Genomic DNA, 24,048 nt, shown 5'->3' on the forward strand with positions numbered 1-24,048 from the left:
TTCTCTTTCTTTCTTTCTTTCTTTCTTTCTTTCTTTCTTTCTTTCTTTCTCCTCTTACAATTCTGTTACTTAATTTGAAAAGTCAAGACTTTCTCTTTCTTTCTTTCTTTCTTTCTTTCTTTCTTTCTTTCTTTCTTTCTCCTCTTACAATTCTGTTACTTAATTTGAAAAGTCAAGACTTTCTTTCTTTCTTTCTTTCTTTCTTTCTTTCTTTCTTTCTTTCTTTCTTTCTTCCTCTTACAATTCTGTTACTTAATTTGAAAAGTCAAGACTTTCTCTTTCTTTCTTTCTTTCTTTCTTTCTTTCTTTCTTTCTTTCTTTCTTTCTCCTCTTACAATTCTGTTACTTAATTTGAAAAGTCAAGACTTTCTCTTTCTTTCTTTCTTTCTTTCTTTCTTTCTTTCTTTCTTTCTCCTCTTACAATTCTGTTACTTAATTTGAAAAGTCAAGACTTTCTCTTTCTTTCTTTCTTTCTTTCTTTCTTTCTTTCTTTCTTTCTTCCTCTTACAATTCTGTTACTTAATTTGAAAAGTCAAGACTTTCTCTTTCTTTCTTTCTTTCTTTCTTTCTTTCTTTCTTTCTTTCTTTCTTCCTCTTACAATTCGGCTATTTCACTTGGAAAGTCAAAATATCCTCTCTCTCTCTCTCTCTCTCTCTCTCTCTCTTTTTTCTTTCTTTCTTTTTTCAACCTCTTACAATTCAGCTACTTAATTTGAAAAGTCAAGACATCCTTCCTTCTTTCCTTCCTTCCTTCCTTCCTTCCTTCCTTCCTTCCTTCCTTCCTTCTTTCTTTCTCTTACAATTCTGCTACTTAATTCACTTCACCACCTTATCCCTGAGTTATGCTGCCTGGCTTTGGCAAGTGAGCTAACAAGGTCAGCATTTAATTGTTTGTTATGTGTTTTCCACAAGAAACTATCCAGATCACCATCTGATTTTAACTGGACTGGCTGAAAACTTCCTGACCTTCATAGAGTTCTGTTTCCTATTGCAACATCAATAGAAAGTTAACAAAACAGACAGAATAGAGTAGACTTCTCAAGAGGAAAAAAAAAGGCTGATAAAACTATTATATATTTTGCTTCTTAAGCTCTGGCATTCTTTCCATTTTACTTTTTAATTATTGTTTCACTATTTATAAAGAGCATGCCCTAGAGCTTATCAACACAGTCAGGAAAAAAGGAGGTCAAGATCATATCAGTGACAAAAAATAGTTTTTTATTCCCAAGAGTTGACATCTGGATTTAAAGGCCACCAAATACTCAGGGTCACTTTGCGGTTAGTCTAAATGCTTTACATTCCCCAGATGACCACATCTGCTTAAATCAACAACAAATTGTGATGTATTATGGACTGAGTACTATCAGGACATATTATCTTGAAATAACATATGGCTGTCACTTGGGGCATAAAGCAGCTGGAAGACTCAAAGCTACCATTTTCATTTCCCACAATGCTTTCAACGATGCAGTTCACCAGAGGATTCTGGGAAATTAAAGCAGTGGTTTAACTCGGGTTGCTTCAGTTCCATCTTGCTGTGGTTAATTGCTGGCTCATCAAGGTTGAAATCTTCTCCGTAAAGAATATTTGAACTGCTCATTGATAGATTCTGCCTATTCAACGTCTTCTTTGAGTTAAACTCAGATCTCAGTGACTTTGTGCAGAATAACAGAAGAACAGAATTGGAAGGGACCTTGGAGATCTTCTAGTAGTGCAACCCCTGATAAAGTAGGAAACCCTATGCCATTTCAGACAGATGTTTGTCCAATGTCTTCTTAAAAACCTTGAATGTTGGAGCATCCACAACTTCTGGAGACATGTTGTTCCACTGATTCATTGCTCTCATTGTCAGGAAATTTCTCCTTAGTTCTAGGTTGCTTCTCTCCTTGATTAGTTTCCATCCATTGCTTTTTATCTTACCTTCAGGTGTTTTGGAGGTTGACCCCCTCTTCTTTGTAGCAGTTGCTACATATGACCATGTGTATGTATATGTATGTACATATGACCATTTAGATATAGTGTCATGTCACTTTCCATGCCACCTCTGAAACAGTTCTGGTTTGAAATATTTTTGGAAGGGGGAGCAATATAAAGCAACTTGGGCCTCTAAAGGAAAGCTGTTGCAGAGGACAGGTATGGCCACTGAAACATAGCATCTGTGAACCTCAGCTCTGCTTACTTCACAAAAGTGGTGTTGCTCCTGGAGTGTTGATTGTTCAGTTGGGTTGGTTGTGATTGGAAGCCTTGAAGGGGCTTGTGAAGGGGCCGATGTTAGCGTGGGCACGAAATGTCGGACGAGATATAAATTTAGAGGAATGGGAAAGATTATGGAACATAAATTGCAAATTGACGCTATCAACTGCATACAGAGAGAATCAATATAAAATGATTTATAGATGGCATTTAACACCAGCGAGATTGGCCAAAATGCATAAAAATATAGACCCGAAGTGCTGGAAATGTAAAATTAGAGAAGGAACATTTTATCATATGTGGTGGCTGTGCCCCAAAGCAAAAAAACTATTGGGAACGAATAAGAGATTGGATACAGGAGATAATTGAGATACAAATAGACTTCAAACCAGAATTATTTCTTTTGGGCATAATAAATTTAAAGATTGAAAAACAACTCCAACATATCATTATACACATATTGACTGCAGCTCGTATAGCATATGCTCAATGTTGGAAGAGTGAAAATACACCCATAAATGAAATGATTATATACAAAATTTTGGAATGCGCAGAAATGAATAAACTTACGTTAGAATTAAAAGATAAAGAGGCAACAGAATTTTATGAAATTTGGAATAAATGTTATAATTGGCTAGAACAGAGAAAGAAAAAGATATAATTATTGATGTAAATAAGATGTAAAGAATGGTTAAAATGTATAGCCCTGTTCTGTTAACAGAAAAGATTTATGTTTATGTATTTTAAGTTTATTTTGGTGTATGGTGTATGGTGAAAAATAATAAAAAAATTTAAAAAAAAGAAAGTATGTCAGTGCCATTATGTCCAATGCGTCTCCATCCTCAAATATGACCCAACAATGGTCATGTAACAATCTGAATTTTGGTGAATTTGAACAAAAAGACAAATCAGGAAGGAAGGAAGGAAGGAAGGAAGGAAGGAAGGAAGGAAGGAAGGAAGGAAGGAAGGAAGGAAGGAAGGAAGGCAGACAAGGAAGTTCTCTGATGTATCAAGTCTAAATTGACAGGCTTCTAGTAATCTATCTAAAAGATGCAGCAGTGAACAGGAAAGAAGGAATTGTTCCCAGTACATAAAACTCAACACAAAGCTCTTATGAAAGGAACAGACACTTTGTGGCTTTTCAGAATGAGTCACAATGGTAACAAGCTCAAATGCAAAGGCCAACAAAGAGGGTTTTTCCAGGACTTCCTTGGCACCATGTTTGGGTGAAAGCATGAGATTTATCCAATCCAGCTGGAAGATAATTACGTAAGTTTTTTTTTTCTTTTTGGTAATCGAAGTTGATTAAATCCAAGAGCAAATTTTGAAGAGAAGGATCTGTTGCCTGTGGAAAGCAATTTTTTCCAAGGACCAGCATCCAAAATTTTCATTGTCCCGCTTCCTGCTTGTGCTGGCACCAATGGCTAGGGACATAAGTTTCATCTTTATGGATTAGGATGAAAGGAAGAAGAGGAAGAGGAAGGAGAAGGAGAAGAAGGAGGAGGAGGAGAAAAAGAAAGAAAGAAAGAAAGAAAGAAAGAAAGGAGAAAGAAAGGAGAAAGAAAGAAAGAAAAGAGAAAGAAAGAAAAAAACAAGAAAAGAGAAAGAAAGAAAAGAAAGAAAGAAAGAAAGGAGAAAGAAAGAAAGAAAAGAGAAAGAAAGAAAAAAACAAGAAAAGAGAAAGAAAGAAAGAAAGAAAGAAAGAAAGAAAGAAAGAAAGAAAGAAAGAAAGAAAGAAAGAAAGACTCTGTACAACTCTTCAAGAAGACCATATCTAGTTTGCCAATGTGCTTTGTTTTCTGGACTTCCTTTTCTTGCTTATGAGTTACAACACACACACATGGACACAAAACCTATATTGTTTGATCATGAGATGTAGAAACACTCAGAAAAGTAGCTGTTCTCTATTTTTGGATGACTGGTATATTGTCTGTAATTTGGACATACTAGCCTGGGAGACAAGCCAGCACATGCAACATTTTCAGGTTTTTGAAAAGTTTAGTCAGCGTCTGGGAAAGAGCGGTAGAAATCCAAAACGGGTGAAAACTTTTTTTCCAGAGCAAAGAACAGTGAAGACCCACCCACTTTTCTTTTTTTTTTCAACATCCTGAATACTAATAGCAAATTTAGATGAACAAATATCATTGATTCAGCACAAAAAAAAACCCAGCAGCCTTATGCCCAAGAAAGGCATACATTGTTTGGATTCAAACTCTCCCATATTTTAAGGAGAAAGAATCTGGAAAAAGGAGAAATGGCCTTTAAATCCAATAGCCAGGAAATGGTTTTCAAAAACATGGTCTATGTGTTCTCCTCTCTACGTTTATAGTTCCACATTTAGTCAGCTGATACAATCAACTGCTTTCCTAAGTAAAACTGGTTAAATGTGGAAAATGGCATACAACCAGATCTTTCTCTTGACTCTTCTCTCCTCTGCTTGAACTTGGACATCTGATTTTAATTAAACAAAAAAATAATAATAAACCTCTTCCTTACCAAGCAGATATCCTACAACACAGCAGTGAAATTCAAGAGCTTAGGTGGCATTTAATCCTATGTCAGACATAGCTGTCTATAAACTGGATCTTTTTGCTGCTTGAAGGAGACCAACTCTTATGAACTTCAAGAAAAAGGTGAAAGAGTGAGAAAGTATCAGCAAAATTAGGTAGGTTGTGTTACATTCCCAAAAACGAGGAGGTCAAAACTTCTGGGGGAGGAAAGGATAAGTCTAATTTTTTTTTGAAGGAGCATGCAATTAAGAGAGGATTCTGAGAACAGAGAAGCCACTTTGAGCATCTAAAGTTGGTCACTCCTTCCTCTACCTTGGTTTTGTCCACCCTGGCAACAACTCTGTAGAAACTCAGAACACAAATTTTCCTGTTACCAATTCCTTGATCCTTTAAATCTAAGTTTAAAGTAGGATTGAACAATGAGTTTCCATGTCTTACATCCAGATTGTAGTCGAGGGCAATTGATTCTACCTAGAACGTGCTTGAAGAATATCCACAGTCTACCACTGGCTTCCCATCTCATGTACATGGTATCTCAAGTACAGGAGTCTGGCTAATAATTAAAAATAAAATTATAAATAAAATAAATGCATAGCAACTAAGAAATCAACTCTCAACATCACCAATAACCCTCCCGAGTAACACAACCAATGAACAGACTCACCCAGACCATCCAAGCCTCAGGTTTCACAGCAAAACTGTATTAAAATCTTGTGAAAGCTGGAAGGATCAGGGAAAATCATACCTACTAAAAGATGACATTCTAGAGCAGGGGTCTTCAAACTTGGCCCTTTTATGACTTGTGGACTTCAACTCCCAGAATTCCTCAGCCATGCTGGCTGAGGAATTCTGGGAGTTGAAGTCCACAAGTCATAAAAGGGCCAAGTTTGAAGACCCCTGTTCTAGAGATTGGATGCTATGGCTTTCTTCCTGGATCCTACCAGATGATAACCCTTCATGAACAGGACCACAGTTATAGTAGTCCTTTTTCTTACAGACTTACCTCCAAAACAACCTTGACTGATCCTGGAAACTATGTTTGTCTTCATCTTGTTCTGAGATACAGGATTTAACAATGACTAAATTCTCATCTCTGGTTGAAAGATGACATAAACCGTCCCCAAACTGAAGAATCTATTAAAAGGGGGGGGGGAGAGAAAGATCTGGTAGGGAAATAGAAATTCCACCAAAGCCATAACCTGGAAGTCAAGAAGCCAACTTTATTTGGAAAGAAGATCTACATAATGTTTCTTGAATCCAATTCTAGCCGTTACTTCTAACATTGAAAACCCTAAATGGCTCATCTTGAAGACTTGAGTTCACCAGAAGAGACTCTATTGAAAAGGGCCACTTATGCAATATGCTCAAGAAAATCTCATCCCAAGTCACGAAGTGCACTAACTCAGAGTTGAGCTTAGCTGTCATTCTCTCTGGATTCAAGACCTTCCTCTTTGAGTCAAGTCTTTGGACATAGGTCAACCATTATTTCAGCTGTTTTAACTATTTGATTTGCCTTTACGGTTAAGCAGCTAGAAAAAGAGAGGTGAAAGTGAAATCAATATAATCTGTGCCAGTCTTTGACTCTCTGCATGTCTGCTCTATATGCAGATGATGTGGAGGAGGAGGAGGAAGAGCAGCTTTGGCTAGAAATTGAATTAGATCCGCTGCTATCCCAGCTGCAGTAAACATTACTATGAAAGTTGAAGGAAGAGAAAAGATTTGTTACTGCTTCTCTTTCCAGATCATGTGTTTCCCATCTGTTTTTTTTTTGGGTTTCTTTTTCTAATTTTCAAATGTTGTTTGGAAAAGCCAGGTTCACAGATCTGATTCCTTCCTTCACTTTCTAGAGTTAATTGGAAAATGCCGTTTAATAAGAAGCACCATCTGGTGGGAGTTGAGAATTTTTTAGTAGTGGTGGAATTGGGTTAGTTCCATTCACAGCCACACAGTCCCAATTTTTATTAGGACAACTGTTAGTTAATATTTATGATAAAAGGGGCATGCCAAAACCGTTAAATAAACAATTATGTAATCACGGAACTGGGCAGATTCCTGGGGAAGAAATCCATGGAGAGACTTGATTACTTAATGATTACTGCTGAAGCCTGAACATTAGGAAAACTCATCCTTGATTAAGCTCAATGCTGAATTGAATGGAATCTTGAAATGATCTATTGGGTGTTTTCCTTCTCCTTCAAGAGCAAAACAAACTGAGTCTCAGATTTTGACCAGCAAATGTTTCCTTCCTCGTCCAACAAAGCCTATTAGGCAAACTCAAAAATACTTCCAAGAGACTTTTCTGCTGGAAATGGACTAATACTTGTTCATGTCCATGCACAAGTGCCAAAGGAAATTTCTAGTGCTGTGTATTCGAAGTATATCACGTTTCCTGCTTGGCTTGGTAACCCAGTGACCTGATGAAAGGGAAATAAAGAAATAAAACTTCTCTATTTTTTAATAAACCTCATTGGCCAATGCATTTCTAAAGCTATGACTCTCCATTTGGGATGCAGAAAAGACTGGGGTTCTGGATGGTCCCAGATGGGATGACTTCCCCAAGTATTCAGGAGCCTCGTCAAGAGGAAGCAAGAAATTACCAAAAAGAAAAAAAAAACCTAGCTTGAATTAATCATCCATGAAGTCATACTAATATTGGTAAATCTTTATGATGATTATGATCATGATTTATCACTTGTTGTTTGTATGTATTCTGTGAGTTTATGCACCGGAGACAAATTTCTTGTGTGTCCAATCACACTTGGCCAATAAAAAATTTCTATTCTATTCTATTCTATTCTATTCTATTCTGTTCTGTTCTGTTCTGTTCTGTTCTTTTCTGTTCTTACTCAACTCTACTCTACTCTACTCCATTCCATTCCACTCCACTCTCTACTTTACTCTATTCTTATTCCTACCCTACCCTATACTACACTACACTATACTTATTCTATTCTATTCTATTCTATTCTATTCTATTCTATTCTATTCTATTCTACTCTACTCTACTCTACTCTACTCTACTCTATTCCTTTTTCTATTCTATTCTATTCTATTCTATTCTATTCTATTTGTCTATTCTATTCTATTCTGTTCTGTTCTGTTCTGTTCTGTTCTACTCTACTCTACTCTACTCTTAAGCAAAATTTGGACCCAAGAATTTGTTCCAATTTTCTGGAATGGCTGCAGACCATGTATAGCGAGCCATAAAAACAATTATTGCAGAAGTGAATATGCCATATTAAAGATCTTATTTTATAAACTAATTCTCCCTGCTTATTTGTCTCTTCTCATCTTATTCATGTGTAAAAACATTTCCCTTTTTTAAAAAAGCACACCCATAAATAGTTTTAGATTTTATGGCCTCGATTCTGGACTTATGTTCAGTCTAGAGGAATACCAATTTAAAAATATAAGGATAAGTGGTCTTCCTTCTTTCCAGATTGAAGCATCCCTGTTTTTTGTGTGCTGGGTGTGATTTACACGCTGCATCTTGGACAATCATAGCTTAGTGACAGCGATTGTGAAAACAAACGGGAGATTTGCCCAGGTGTAAAATGCAATCCAAAAGCACCTCTAAAATGAATGCCAAAGAAGTTGTGGGGATTTTTTTTTTTCCAAGCTGAAGTTAAAGTTCTGGAGACAGCCTATAAAAACCCTGGTCGATTTTCTACTTCAAAAAAAATGTTGCGAAATGCATTTCAGTATGTCATCCCAAAAAATATGCAATTCTTACTGCAAGGGGGGGAAACCCCACTATTTTAGTTGCAGCCTAATTGAATTGGCTGATCACTAGAATAATTGAGTGAGATTCCTTGTTTTGGGGCGACGGGCTTAATTATTTCATTATCACCTTGGCATTAGCAGCGTTAGATGTTCTCTGTGGTATTCGTAAGCTCCTCTCGCCTTTGCAAGCCTTACCCATTGCAACAAAAGTGATATTGGTAAGGCTTGAAAAGGAAACCGCTCATTTAGGCCTTATACATGTCTTTGTCTTTGGGGAATGCTCCAACTTTCCAAGGCCATTTTGCGTTATGTGTGTTTGTGCCAGCGGGTGTTTGAGAGTGCACTTTGCAAGAAGTAGAAAATGGTTCTATATCTCCATCTAGCGGAGAGACATTGTAATCCATTTTTTACTATTTTAACTCTTTGTTTCGTTTGATCTCATCCAATTCCCTGTAGGAATTTCAGGATTCCTTTTTTAAGCCAGCATTTAGCATGAGCACTGAGTTAAAAAGGCAGAGGAGGCTTTGTTTCTAAGCCAGGGGTCTTTTATGACTTGTGGACTTCAACTCCAAGACCTCAACTCAGCCAGGCTGAGGAATTCTGGGAGCTGAAGTCCACAAGTCATAAAAGGGCCACGTTTGAAGACCCCTGTTCTAAGCAATAGTACTGTAGATCTTGGAGCTTTTTTTTAACCAGCATCTCATAACAGAAGCTTTTGAGGGGAAGCCTATCAGAGATCTGAAAGCAAGGTTGTTTGTTTCAATGTGTGGCTGGTTGAGAGGTAGAGAGGATTTACTTCCAGCTTCCCAAGATAGTAGAGAGTAGTAGTGCTGTCACCAGGTGAGATGAGGCTAAGATGTTCAATAGCTTTCCTCTGATTTTTGCAGGTTCTTCTGTCCTGCCTCCCTTGTGTAACATATTTAGGTGGTGCCAGTGGCAAGATGGGTGACTCTAAAGAGATGTTTGCTGTGGAAATCTGACAGCAAAATCCTGGGGAGGGGTCGTGGTCCAGGACTTCTAGAAGGGAGCTGGGAGAGGGTTTTGCCCCATGGCTATATGTTGCCCTCCCACGTCTTTCAATGATGAAGTGCAGCGTTGCCTCGCCACCCAAGGTTCCCTCAAATTACAATATGGAAGGCATATAAACTTAATAAATAAATAACAAAAGTACGTATAGTCCAGGCCATGGTTTTCCCAGTTGCAACGTATGGTTGTGAAAGTTGGACCATAACAAAGGCTGAGCGCAAAAGAATGGAGGCCTTTGAACTATGGTGCTGGAGAAGACTCCTGCGAATCCCCTGGACTGCAAGGCGATCAAACCAGTCAGTCCTAGAGGAGATCAACCCCGACTGCTCTTTAGAAGGCCAGTTGAAGTTGAAACTCAAGTCCTTTGGCCACCTAATGAGAAGGAAGGACTCACTGGAGAAGAGTCCCGCGAGTCCCCTGGACTGCAAGGCAATCAAACTGGTCAGTCCTAGAGGAGATCAACCCCGACTGCTCTTTAGAAGGCCAGATCCTGAAGCTGAAACTCAAGTACTTTGGCCACCTAATGAGAAGGAAGGACTCGCTGGAGAAGAGCCTAATGCTGGGAAAGATCAAGGGCAATAGAAGAAGGGGACGACGGAGAATGAGGGGGCTGGATGGTGTCACTGAAGCAGCAGGTGTTAGCTTAAATGGACTCCAGAAGATGGTAGAGGACAGGAAGGCCTGGAGGAACGTTGTCCATGGGGTCACGATGGGTCAGACACAACTTCACAACTAACAACAACAACAAAAGGAAAGTTGTGCTGAATTTAATCACAGCCCAGATATTTAACATGTGGAACAAACATCATGTCAATTAAAAACCAAAATCCATAAACACCAGTTGGCAGTCAAACGCCACGATCCCAGATCCCTAATCTCTCCCCACACTGACACTGAAGAGCATCAATTTGATTGGAGCAATACAAAAATCATGGGCCACACTATGCCTGCCATGCTCATGAGTTTATCGAAGCCTGGCACTCCACAAGCAATTCCATCAACAGACCCATCAAGCTATAACCAGCCTACAAACCCCTCAGAATTAAGATTAACCACACAGCCAACCAGCAATGGCACTGACCTTCCACCAACCCATGCAAGCCCCGCAACCAGCAGGTTCCCAATGACCATCACGTAATGTGACCTCCCCATTACAAAGCCTGTCACGAGACCCTCACTTGATGTGACCCAAACCTGACCCATCACAAGACCCATCTCAAGAACCTCACTTGATGTGACTCACACCTGACCCATCACAAGGCCCATCATACGATCCTCATCTGACATGACCTCCCCATCACAAGATCCGTTGACCACGCAAAGCCCTTATAAGCAGAAGAAAATCAACCCTGACATCCTCTAAATTCTGCTGAAGATGTTACCTAGCCTGATAGCAGAACATTTGGAAACCAACCCAAAAGCTCAGAGAATGAACATCCATCCCCACCCTACACCTGAGCTACAGATATTTGCCACTATCGCAAATTTAACTTTCTGTTCCATGCATCTTTGTCTCTTATTCTCTCCTATAGAATTGGTGTGGTGTTATTGAATGTTGCATGAGAAGTTGGGGTGGAGGACGTACAGCATTAATACACAGTGCAACATAGGACAAAACAATTGATCTAGGGATCCAAGATGCAAACTCCTTCCCTACTCCTTTGAACTCTTTTGGCTTAGTTCATTTCTTTCCATCTTTTCCTACCTTGTTCAGTTGTTGGGAAGATGGAATAGAATGGGAAAAGTTTCTTAGGAATAGGGAAAATAGAGATTTTTCTTTGGTTGACATTTTAATGAGAAACTAGCCACCTCCAAACCTTGATGTGGATTGAAACTTGGTTATATGGCCAAATCTGCACTTCTTTGGATTTTGCAGAAACCTGGGAGGACTTCCTTTTTCACAGGTCTCCCTCACTAGGGAGACCAGGAACATCCCACTCAACCTCAAAAACAAAACAAAACAAAACAAAAAAACCCCTGGAACCTAAGATCTTTTGAACTATGATAGCTGCTGCAATATTCAAAGTCCAGTTTCTTCTTCCAGTTTTAAAACACATCCCTTCTTTTCCGAGCTTCGATCTCATTTTCTTTGGAGCTCAGAAGTATTTTACAGAAGCTCTTTTGCACAGCTTCGTTTCCTTGGCTCCTCAAACCCCAACGGTGCCCAGAGTTGCTTAGTGACTTCTGACGTAGGAAGGCTTGTCTCGACCACTGGAGGGTTAGACGCCTCTAGTCAAGCGTCTATCTTTCTGTCCTGATGGCAAGAAGAACATCTAGGGAGAGACGCCATTGGATTAGCCTTGGAGGAAGGCCTTCCCAAATCATGCAAACAATGGAAGAACTGGATCGGTGTCATCTCTGGAAAAGGCTGAGCTCTCATTTTGGCGGTGTCCTTTGTAATAGTACAAGACGCTCAATGCTCTGGCATGGAAATTATGAAGGCAGAATGCCTGTTGGGAGGCACAATGTGGAGAAGCTGATAGAGCTAAGGCACCATCTGTTTGAAGGGGATAAGCGCTCTATGGAAAAGGCCTAGGAGGTATCACTCTGCTCTGAATTGGCTGCCATGGCAGGGATCTTCTTAAAGTCAAACCAACCGTCCATCCGTAGACTCAACCTGGCTGATGTCCGGGACTTGCTGACAATACAGAAAAAGATCTCAGCCAGAAATGGAGACTATACATGTCAATCCATAATGTCAGCTTCTCCGATGTCTAAGTCCAAGTACTGATGTTTGAAAACTTCTTCTGGGTTTAGTTCTCTTCCCCAATGAATTAGGCAGATTGTATGATGTGCTGGGTTCCTTTCAGAAACAAGGAAGCGAGCACAAGTCATTTCGATCGTGTACGTTCTTATGTTATTTTGTTTTAAATGCTTTCTTCTTGTTCCATAGGCTGTATCTATATTTAAGATGAAGAATGGGCTAGTTGGGTACCCCGATGTACACTTTGAGTCTATTTTTTCTTACAGACTTACCTCCAAAACAACCTTGACTGATTCTGGAAACTTATGTTTGTCCTCATCTTGTTCTGAGTTACAGGATTTAACAATGACTAAATTCTCATCTCTGGTTGAAAGATGACATAAATCGTCCCCAAACTGAAGAAAGAATCTATTAAAAGGGGGAAAAAGAAAGATCTGGTAGGGAAATAGAAATTCCACTAAATCCATAACCTGGAAGTCAAGAAGCCAAGTTTATTTGGAGCGAAGATCTTCAAAGACAAAGAAGATCTTCTTTCCAAAACTAGGATTTTTGATTTCTTTGACCTCTCCCAAACGACATGGTTCTACAGATGTAAAGCAATGGCGGGCCATAAGGCATTAGCTTCTGTTTATGCATTTATTTGTTTAACATACCAGCAAAAATAATGGTAACACCACACTTGATCTTAGCCCAAAGATCGAGAAATGATGGCGATGTTTCCCCTAGAGGGCAAGCCTAAAGTGAGATTGATTTTGATAGTTGGCAGGAGGTTGCTGGTTACAGTAGTGTGTGTGTGTGTGTGTGTGTGTGTGTGTGTGTGTGTGTGTGTACAGCATTTAGTCTCTTGCTCCAAGGACAGAAGGACACACAGTCGGCAATGGTAGATATATTTTATCAGTAAATGAATAGTCCATTGTAGATGTTCATTATTTACTGGTTATTGGGGTTCTGATCTTTTAAAAAAAATTTTTAAAGAGGTTTAGTTACAAAGGACATAACTTACCCTTTGAGGAAGATGTTTGTGAAAAATACTGAATGGCAAAAAATTATAAAAATAATCAAATACTGACCTGGTTGCTGTATGATCACTGTGTGAGATAAAAGAGCCATGTAAGTAGATGTAAATAGATAAATCAATCAATCGATCAATTGATTGATTGATCTAATTTGTATAACTGCCCATCTCTCGAAAGTGACTCAGTAGGCAGTGGGCAGTGTACAACAATGAAGTCATTTCTTTTTCTTTATTTAATTTCAATGAAATATCATCAATATAATTTCCCTTTGGTTGACCCCTTGAATAGGTCCACGGAATTCATCTACAGAAGTTGAAGCTGCTTGAAAGAGTTGCAGGTGCCAAACCATTTTTCGGGAAATTCAAAATACTGTACTGCTAAAGTATTGAAAAGATCTATCGTATTAGACATTAAAATTTAGCAAAAAGTTCTTTGAGTTCCTTGTACCAATCAAATCACCATGAATAGATACGTAGAGATAAACGACAGTTACCTACCATGCAAAAGAGACAATTAAAAAAAGCTGAGAAGAAACCAAAAAGATCAGAGCACATTTTTTCCAGCTCCCAGATAAGCAGGGATTATACCAGACAAACCATCAAGGAGAAAACAATACCCTAATCGAGGAATTAACAAGGAGATAACCCCACACTTACTTGCACTATCTAGTTGGGTAGTGAAATTCTACAAGTTCAGAGAGCAACAAGGACTTTATTTATTGCCCAGGAGTTCCAAAATAAATGCGTAGCCCACCTCTGTTTCCAGAGCTATAGAAAATAACCCTGCAGCATATTACCCTTTTACTTGTGCTTCTTCTTCTTCTTCTTATCTCCCCAAAGATAAGGTACAGAAGCATTTTATGGCTAAAAATTCCTAGATTCTAAGAGCCCATCAGGATACAATGTTCACATTAGGCCATGAAAAAATATGAACACACACAAAAAAAGCATTTTCCAGCTCCAAAACGAGTCGGATTTTGCATGCATCTGCTTGGAAAGATACTCTCTGTTGTGACTGTCCTCATTTTTGTTTGTTTGTTTGTTGTTTGTTTGAAGAACTCCTGTTACAACAGCTGCTGAGGATGTTCAAAGGCCTGGCGTGTGGTTACATTTGCAATCCGACTGCCTTTGTGACTCTGACTCCATTGTCAGTAACAATAAGGGCGACAAAAAGGAAGTTGGAAGCAATTCAAGCCCTGATTTGGTTTTTAAGCTCTGCAAAGTACACTGGCATCTGGGTGATCTTTGTTGAATTCCAAAAATGCAAAAATTGTAGCTTGTTCCTGCGAATCAGATGAGATGATGGAGGCAGATGCCTGGCAGAATGACACCCCCCCCCATGTAAATGGAGCCCTCCCTTCCACTCTTGTTCAAATATTATATTGACACAGGCACTTAGTCCCTGGGCAGTTTAATTAAGTTGGGATTCATCCTTGTTATATAAATGTGACATTGCAGAAAGCCTTGGAGAATAAACCCGAAAGATGGGGGGGTGTATTCCCCCCCTCAGACCCTAAGGGGAGTGAATCTCTTCCCCTTCCTCCCCCACACTTTTCAACAAACACACACAAACACAATTCTCTTTTGAAATCAAAGTGCATGGTTGATAAATACCATTCTAACAGACTCTGGTGGGGTTAATCTTTCTGGAAAATGAATGTGGTTTCTGAATGTCGCTTAGCCTCTTGGGAAATCGGGTTGCTGGTTGGTTTCAGTTAATTAGACTCACTACATTTCTACCAGTATCTCATGCTATCCTTTCCCTGAAGAGTTTGAAAATCAAGGTTGGCTTATACAGCTGGGATGCTGGTCCCCGGAGCACTTTCAAAGAGTTGCCAACAAATGGCAATTTTTTTTCACTATAAACATCTACTAAACAACATCCAGAGCTTAATTTTATTCAGTGTTTTTTTATTTCTTAGTTCATGATGATAATGTCATGAGTTCAAATTTCAGTTTGAGTTGGTCGAATACAGACTAACAAAATTGGAAGGAACCTTGGAGGTCTTCTAGTCCAACTCTGTGACCAAACAGGAGACCCTATACTACTCTAGACAAATCGCTGTCCAATCTCTTCTTAAAACTTTCCAGTGATGGAGCACACACAACTTCTGAAGGCAAGCCATTCCAGTTTCTTCCAAAATAAGGCAAATTGAACGCAAATTTGCATTGAAATACTAAATTCTTCTATGTTTGGGGACTTGACCATTGTAGTAGTTGCATCTTTCCAAATGCATAGAGCCACCTGTCATTTATAACAGCCCTGAAAAGGTGCCATGTTGGATGCATTTCTCCCTGCTATCTTATTGTGGAGTTATGAAAATGTTCCCTTTCATTAAGACACATTTGCTGTTGAAGATGGTTCCTTTGAACCATATTATTCTTCATTGTTCTCTCTAGAGGAAATCCATAGTGATCCTCATTTATCCTGTTCTGAAGTCATCACTCCTATTTTTCATGTCTCAGGTGTGATCATTGTTTGGGTATATGCTTCCCTGTTACACAGTTCTGATTCTTGTATCTACTATCAGGGACCTACATGTAGAAAGTCAAAAATCAAGTGGAGCTGATGACTGCAGCAAAGACCAAGAATCATATTAATAGACCACTTCCTTGGAATTTCTCTGGATTAAAAAAAGGAAAAGAGATTGCCCATATATGCTCCAGATGGCTGGTCCTTGCAAGGAGACTGCAGGACAGAAGTTTTTCATGGATTCAAGCCTCCAAAACAATGAGATCAACCATGCAGGTCACAACTGCAGCGGAGATTTTTAAAGGACACTAAATTCAAAAGCCTCACTTTCTAATTACTTTTGGAAACTGCCTACTAGGCACCCTAAAGTTATTAGAGACTATTGGAATGATAAGTTTGAAAAACTCATTGGGCGAGTGTTATCTTTCACTCCAAATGAAAGAAAAATTAATTATAAGCTTAAGAACTTAAAAGAATTTGAAATAAAGCAGCAAAAAGCTAAGTAAGATTTTGATCTAAAAACCTATATGGATTATGAGTCCCAATAAACTTGGAATATTGACTTTTACCAAGATTTTGGAATGAACTATAAAAATAAATATCTTCCCATGGGAAGCATACTATATTTTAAGTAGGACGTGGACCAGTGGATATCTCCACTAGTAATTTAGGGTTAAATACAGAATATAGAATAACAACAATGGTGAAAAAAATAAGGTTCTACATTTAGGCAAGAAAAACCAAATGCACAGGTATAATATAGGGGGTACCTTGCTCAATAGTAGTAACTGTGAGAGGGACCTTGGAGTCCTAGTGCCCAATCACATAAATATGAGCCAGCCGTGTGCTGCAGCTGCCAAAAAGGCCAACACAGTGCTGAGCTGCATTAACAGAGGGATAGAATCAAGATCATGTGAAGTATTAATACCATTTTACAATGCCTTGGTAAGGTCACACTTGGAATACTGCATCCAGTTTTGGTCACCACGATGTAAAAACAAATGTTGAGACTCTAGAAAGAGTACAGAGAAGAGCAACAAAGATGATTAGGGGACTGGAGGCTAAAACATATAAGGAACAGTTGCTGGAATTGGGTATGTCTAGTTTAATGAAGAGAAGGACAAGGGGGGACATGATAGCAGTGTTCCAATATCTCAGGGACTGCTACAAAGAAGAGGGAGTCAAGCTATTCTCCAAAGCACCTGAAGGCAGGACAAGAAGCAACGGGTGGAAACTAAGCAAGGAGAGAAGCAACCTAGAACTAAAGAGAAACTTCCTGACAGTTAGAACAATTAAGCAGTGGAACAACCTGCCCCCAGAAGCGGTGAATGTTCCAACACTGGAAGTTTTTAAGAAGAGACTGGACAGCCATTTGTCTGGAATGGTACAGGGTTTCCTGCCTGAGCAGGGGGTTGGACTAGATGACCTCCAAGGTCCCTTCCAACTTTATTATTATTATTATTATTATTATTATTATTATTATTATTATTATTATTATTAATTGGTAATAAGCCTCATGCTTCAACATACAGGAAATATCATGGTCACAGTTGGACAAATTCATTTAAACAGGTTACCAGAATCCCAAACCTTCATACTGAGTGTATGGTCAAACATTAGCAAAGGTCTGTTTCTACCATATGTTGCTTATGACCTCTAAAGAAACTGAACATATCTTGATATAGCAGGCCATGTTGATCCATATGGATTGCTGGTTAATTCATTCAAAGCATACCTTCTGCTCTTAAGGATATCGAGTCTCCTAAGTATTATATTAATCCTGCAGGAGGTTACAGAGATAATAATATCTGTGCTCCCACAACTGAATCAATGAATGTTGACTTATAAAATGTCAAACTTTAAATTTTAAACCTAAACTGGATTTAGGTTTTTTTGCTCTACCTTTAGCACAAACAAAAATCTGAATTAAAATAATGATCGCTCCTGCAAGATCAGATTTTCCTGATTCTAATAGCTCTGGTTATAATCTCCTTGGAAGATAAATCACATTTTTCCATTGCACAAGAAGAGTATAATATAATTCTTTTCTTTCATATTTGCCTAATTTTTCCGGCCTGACCATCTGTACTATTATGTCTTAGCAAGATTTAATCTTCTGATATTGGAAATCCAGACAGGATGTTTTCAGCTGAAAATACATATAAATAACTTGAATTTGTATCAAGTTATAATCCAGAGAGGCACATTATAACAGTTTAACAGAATCCCTTTTTTAGTTTATAGGAGGCATGTTTTGTAATATTTAACGATGGCAAAGATGGAGGCTGTAGTCAGCCAGATGAAATGAGACACTGGATGAAGGGCATTCTTTTCACTGAGATTTATTTTCCTTTTTCACTCTTCCGTTTACTTCTTTATTTTCAGCACAAAGTCTTAAATCATTGAAGAATTGGTACATATCCAAAATGCATCTATTGACCCAGATGCATCCCTCCAGTCACAAGAATAAAGGGATTGTTTTTCCAAGAATCTAATAGATCTTATTCACATTAGCACGCTTGCCAATAAATATTTGGGTCTTCAGAACTCATCTCTGAGTTTAGTAACACAACCCAATTTGACCCACAAACTACCCATGAAAGCTACACCATTTTGAGAGGCCTCTCTGGTTAAATTGTTCGCCATCTCTTAAGTATGAACTGCGCTAGCCAAAAAGTTGAATTCAGTGACTCTCTCCAGCTTTGATTCTACAGACTTCATCTCTGTATGGTTTGTTCACACACTTGCGTCCTTGCCAAATGAAACAACTAATGTTCTCTAATCTGGTGTCTTCCAAAGATGCCGAGACTAAAACTCCAGAATTGTCTAGGGCAGTGGTTCTCAACCTGTGGGTCGGGACCCCATTTGGGGTCGAACGACCATTTCAGGGGGTCACCAAACAACGCAGTCTGCCATTTTCCCCCCCTTTTCCTTAGCTGTGCTCCTCCCTTTTATTCTATTGGCTTTTGAAAGCCAATAGGATAGACTCTCTTGAATAGAGTCTAATTCTATTGGCTTTCCAAAGCCAATAGGAATTATCCAGGCCGTCTCTGCCCTGCTGAGCCTGACAAAAGTCCCATTCTGCAAACGGTGCTGCACCCGTTGAGTGGTCCTCGACTTATGACCGGTTGAGTAGTCCTCGACTTACAACCAGTTGGGGGTCACGGCATTAAAAATGTTGAGAACCACTGGTCTAGGGCCATATCGGAATTCAAGAAGTCATAGTCCCACTACGTTGGGTTCAAAGTTTCCAAATCATTCGTGAAAAGTACAAGGGTCCATATAATGACTGATCTAGCCTTGAAAAAAAATTCAACCCAGTGAGTTGGATAGAGAAGGGAGTTAAGATCGTAATTTCCCTTTTCAACTGGGTAGCTTTCCCTCAGTCTGCTTATTATAGTCAGTGGAGCCTAAATGAAAGTGAATGGGTATCCGTCATCCCACAGTTCTCTGCGGGAACTGGTGAATGAAAGGAAGTTGAGTACCTAGATAAATATGCCTTTATGTCCTCTGTTGCAATGTACAAAGAACAGGATGTTGGGACATTTTGCTTTTTCCACATATGGAGATAGATTTATACTCCCAGTACATGTTCTGAGTAAATGGGAATGCCAGATGTTTTGCCTTTTGCATAAAATTTGCACTCTGCTGGATTCCAGGTTGCCAATGAGCCTGGAGTCCTGTGGTGGGTTATTTCCGTAGTTGGGACAAAGAGAAAGAGAGAAAGAGGGAGGGAGGGAAGGAGAGAGAGAGAGAGAGAGGGAGAAAGAGAGAGGGAGGGAATGGGGCAGCTTGTCTTATTAAGACTCCATTCATCTCCCATTACCAACTATGGGTTGTAATAACACAACTATAAATTAAGGAAGGAATACATGCTCTATTTTCCTACCTTTGAAAACATCGTTGCAAGTGCAAAGGTCAGGCATCAAACCTTCCATGATTTACAACTGAAACCACTTCAATCTGCCTTCCCCCCAAAAAAGAACTAAAAATAAGCCACGGTCACCTGAGAATCCTACCAATCCAAGCCTTTAAAAAATGTTTAATTAGCTATTGCAAGTTGTTTTGCCCATTGACCAATACAATCAGCAAAACAAGCAACATGAAGCTATCTCCTAACAGCAAAGAGTTATTAGCAACCATTTATGGGCGATGGTCATTTGGTAAAATGTTGCTGCTTTTAGAGAAATACATTTAATTGACTTATTTATATCTTCCTATTGCAAGTTGGGTTTGGGCCAATTTTGTTCCATGTGACTTAAAAAAAGAAATCCCGTATTTTTTCCCCTACAACTTGACCCCTCACTTTGTAAGGAACATGGACAACGATCCATGATAAACATCAACATGTGTTCTAGGAATTTCTAGTGTTTTGTACCCAGAAGTGTCACACTGCTATTCCACAGTTGCCTAGGATTCTTCCTGTTGTGTGTCGGCATCAATTGACATGAAGTCTGTGTTATTATTCCCCCAATCTCACCCCACCCATCAAAAGACAGGCTGAGTTCACAGCCTGTCTAAGACGTTTCCTTTCTTGTGCTTCAGTTTTAGGCTTATGTATTTGGAGAAATAATAATAATAAAAAAGAATAAAACAGAATAAACAACGGAATAAAAAGACTTTATGAGATTATAGTACATAGAATAATAAGGTTGGAAGGGATCCTACTCAAACAGGAGACCCTAAACCAGTGATGGCGAACCTTTTAGAGACCGAGTGCGCAAACTGCAATCAAAAACCCACTTATGCATCGTCGGGTGCCGGGTGGGTGTGGCCAATTGGGTGGATGTGGCCCATTGGGTGGGCGTGGCTGCGTTGGTAACGGCAGACTGGGTGGGACTAAGAAATTCAATCAATCAATTCCAACTTTGCGAGATCTTTTTTTTCTCGCGAGAAGTTGAAATTGACTGATTGATTGAACCTTCTTTTTTTTTTTTTTTTTTTTGCACATGGCGGCGGAGGCCTAAAGCGAAAAGGTTTTATAAAACCCAGCTGAAGGCCTAGGACTGGGGCAACGGTGCCCGTGCCCACAGAGAGGGCTCTGAGTGCCGTCTCTGGCACCCGTGCCATAGGTTCGCCACCACTGCCCTAAACCATTCCAGACACGTGATTGTCCAGTCTCTTCTTGAAAACCTCCAATGATGGAGCACTTTATCTTGTCCAGGTTCTCTTAAATTAATAGGTTCTCTTTAATATTATTTCATGTTATCTCTTTAATATTTAATAGGTTCTAATTAATACGATTAATTAGACTTTTTCTCTAGCCATATCTCTTTTTTTGTTTCTTCTTTCCGCACAAACCAAAATTCATGCAAAATTGTTAGAACTTCTGTTCAAGAAAACAAATGTTGCAGTACGTATCACTTCAATCGGAACGGAGAACAAAGTTCCTCAAACTTAGTATTGTGGTACTATCCGTTCATCTGAAATGCTTCGTTTTAGATGTCTTTTAGATTCTCGGTCATCTAAGTCATGGTTGTCCCATAGGTGCTTTTTCAAAAAGCAAGTGGGTTTGTTTTTCCTTGAAGATGTTTCGCTTCTCATTCAAGAGGCTTCTTCTGTTCTGAAGGAAGAACTGAAGAAGCTTCTTGGATGAGAAGCGAAACGTCTTCAAGGAAAAACAAAGAAAACCGAGCTGCTTTTTGAAAAAGGAGCCTTTGGGGTGATCTTCATTTTAGATTTGTTTTCAGGAGTGTTTAAAAAGCATCTCACTTTTGTGGGGGGAGGTTGAGGAATGAGAAATGGGGCTTACATCTATTTCCAATTGATGGCCTAAGCATCTTAAACTTGTACCAACTTATTGTTTAATATTTGCAGTATAGATCTCCTTTATTGATTTCTCATTTTCTGGGACATTGATATTTCATGTCATTTTCTCTTTGAAGATTTCTTAACCACCAGGGATTTAGATTTTTTTTTTTTTTTAATAAATCATGTTCTGACAGTGGCTTTCTAGAAAACGCTACAATCCATGATCTCTTTCGTAAGTTATCAACAATATTTTCTCATGTCAGAGAATAACCTTGCAAGGACCCCATGAAACAAAACAGCTTTCGCAATTATGGCAAACTGCCCTGGGTTCTTGCGACTATATACAAGCCGTAACCAAATCCTATTTTAATAGAAGATGCTAATACAAAAGCCGGGGGATTTTTCTTGCAAAACATGTGTTCTGCCACTCAGCTGTACTAGTTTCTTCTCAGGCTGATAGAAGTTCTGACAACAGCCAGCTTTAAGCTTCTTTGTTAATGATGAAAAGATCTGCCTTCTTACCCACTCTCAGGAAGATTGTTAGAAAAGACATTTTGAAAAAAAAATCCACTTTAATGCCGGCAAGAAATATTAGTTCTAAATGGCAAATGTGGTGAATACTTTAGCTCAGTGGTTCTCAACCTGTGGGTCGGGACCCCATTTGGGGTCGAACGACCATTTCACGGGGGTCGCCAAACAACGCAGTCCGCCATTTTCTTTCCCCTTTTCCTTAGCTGTGCTACTCCCTTTTCTTCTATTGGCTTTTGAGAGAGCCAATAGAATAGACTCTCTTGAATAGAGTTTAATTCTATTGGCTTTCAAAAGCCAATAGGAATTATCCAGGCTGTCTCTGCCCTGCTGAGCCCGCCAAAAGTCCCATTCTGCAAACGGTGCTGCACCATTTGAGTAGTCCTCGACTTATGACTGGTTGAGTAGTCCTTGACTTACGACCGGTTGGGGGTCGCGACATTAAAAAGGTTGAGAACCACTGCTTTAGCTACTATAATTCTCATAAGCCCTCTCTTTCTGTTCAATAAATCCTTTCTAGCACTGATGATGTGACCTAGTTTGGGTAATGAAATGTCTGCAAGAAAACAACCAAGTTCAGAGAGCACCAAGGATCCCACAGTCTTCCTCCTCCTCCTCCTCCTCCTCTCTGCAAACCCCACTCCCTTCTACTGCACCATTGATGATGTTTCCTAGTTTGGGTGATGAAATGTCTACAAAAACTGACCAAGTTCAGAGAGCATTCCACAGTCATCCTCCTCCTCCTCTCTGCAAACCCAACTCCCTTCTAGCACTGATGATGTTATCTAGTTGGGTAGTGAAACATCTTCAAGAAAACAACCAAGTTCAGAGGGCACCAAGGACCCCACAATACATCTTGCTAAAGAGAAGTTGGTGAGAAGCATGCTTGGCAAAGAATCAGTGACTCCCAGATTTAGACTGCAGTTAAAAGCTCCCATTAGGATTAATCATTTCATCCTTTGGAACGTGTTGAGCCTTGTGAACATCTTCATACACAAAGATTGTTCCACACTCGTTGTCCAGAGCATCCAAACAACAGTTTAATTTTTGAAGGAATGGGGGTTGTATCGGACTACATAATTTGATAATGAACTCAAGATACTTTACATGTCATGATGGGTTGCCATTGCAAGCTTATGAATACTTCATAGCCCCAAAGAGAAGCAGAACAATCTTGCAGGGCTTTAAGGCAATATTGCACTGATTTCCATTTCTTAACACAACAACAACTCAGAAGCCTTGCAACAGTAAAGCACAAGACAAACTTTTATGGAGAGAGACATCCATCGCTGCTGCTTTTTTACTGTAGTTAGCAGAAATCAGAATCAAAACTGCTATATCCTGGTTGACCACTTTTTCAACTACCGGGAGGGACATTTCTTCTTTTTATTAATATAAAACCACAATGTCATTATGTCACCCATGCATCCAGTGTGTAATTACCCCATTTTAAAGATAAATCCATTGTCTGGGAGACATCCATCATCTTTGTCACCTTTAGCACTGAAGGTGAGACACTAAATGGACACCTTTTACTAATATTAATTTCTATATAGTTATAAATTGTGAGTAGACTATCCATTGTTCTCTTTGACAGAGACAGGCCAATGACAGAGATTAAATTATCTATCTTCGTAGAAGCAGCAAGGCTGCTTTGAAAATGTTCTTACAGATCTCAGGTTTCTGTATATGGAAACCAAAAAAAAAAAAAAAATCTCCATTATGCTTATCCTTGAAGTCTCTTTCCAAAATTCTGAAGGTTTCCAAGAAGACAATGAGATTGTTTCTCAAGAAGCAATGAGAAAACTCATCCATGATATGGATTCTCAACACTGAATTAAAAGCTAGATTGAAATAAAATTGGAATTCAAGATTTAGCAATCTGAAGCAAAGGTTTTGGTGAAACCACATCTGTCTATCTGCCTATTTGTCTGTCTATCTACCTGCCTACCTACCTACTCGTCCGTCCATCCATCCATCCATCCATCCATCCATCCATCCATCCATCCATCCATCTATCTATCTATCTATCTATCTATCTATCTATCTATCTATCTATCTACTTACCTACCAATCCATCCATCTATCTATCTTGGACCACACGTTTTCTGAATAGTTTTTATCC

The 24,048-nt window shown here is 39.1% G+C and overlaps 1 long non-coding RNA gene across 1 annotated transcript; it reads left to right on the forward strand.

Annotated features, from left to right (window-relative positions):
* Positions 1–11,524: 11,524 nt before the first annotated feature.
* Positions 11,525–13,602, forward strand: LOC120312106. Its single transcript, XR_005557789.1, has 2 exons — positions 11,525–12,296; positions 13,461–13,602. It is a non-coding gene; the product is annotated as an uncharacterized LOC120312106 (long non-coding RNA).
* Positions 13,603–24,048: the final 10,446 nt, after the last annotated feature.

This window comes from Crotalus tigris, unplaced genomic scaffold, assembly GCF_016545835.1.
Source record: "Crotalus tigris isolate CLP2741 ecotype Arizona unplaced genomic scaffold, ASM1654583v1 scf7180000018432.44079421565:4894166, whole genome shotgun sequence".
Taxonomy (NCBI): domain Eukaryota; kingdom Metazoa; phylum Chordata; class Lepidosauria; order Squamata; family Viperidae; genus Crotalus; species Crotalus tigris.